At 22.2% G+C, this 586-nt stretch overlaps 1 protein-coding gene across 2 annotated transcripts in view; it reads left to right on the top strand.

Annotated features, from left to right (window-relative positions):
• The window catches only part of LOC107494501 (PHD finger protein ING2), an 8,318-nt gene that overhangs the window by 2,832 nt on the left and 4,900 nt on the right, over window positions 1-586 (top strand). The window lies entirely within an intron of this gene.

Genomic DNA, 586 nt, shown 5'->3' with positions numbered 1-586 from the left:
ATATATATATATAAAAGAGATAATTTTTTATCTTTTGATTCAAATTGTTTAGACTTTAGATAATAATAAATCTTTTTATCCGATTTTTATGATACTAGTTTTAAGAAGATGATATAATGCTTTTGAGTAGATTTTTAATTTCTAGTTATCTAATCATCACAAAATTGGTTAATTAAAAAAAGATATTGCTAGTTACAGATGTTTTGTTAGTTAACATTATTACAAAGTTTTTAATTTGATTTTAAAGTCATTTGATGAGATTTAAGATAAGATCGTCTAATTGTATGTTCAAATTATTAATTCTTACTGTTGTTTAAATTTAAGGCTAATAAAAATTACTGAAAGTATCAGTTTAACAATTTTGTATATATGTATGCGGCTGCTTGTTTTATCATCTTTTGATTTGGTCATTTAACAATTTTGAATGATTAAACAGAAATTTGAATATCTTTAATAAAATCATATTTTGATTAGATTGGATTGTGTTAACTTTTATATTTAGTATTCGACTTTTGTAAGATTTCTCTCTAGAAGGTACACGTTTTTATATTTTCTGATTACTGAAGGGATTATTTTTCTGGGACGT

Source organism: Arachis duranensis, chromosome 6 (genome assembly GCF_000817695.3).
Source record: "Arachis duranensis cultivar V14167 chromosome 6, aradu.V14167.gnm2.J7QH, whole genome shotgun sequence".
Lineage (NCBI taxonomy): Eukaryota > Viridiplantae > Streptophyta > Magnoliopsida > Fabales > Fabaceae > Arachis > Arachis duranensis.
The sequence above is the reverse complement of the archived record's forward strand: the minus strand, read 5'-3'. Positions and strand labels throughout refer to the sequence as shown.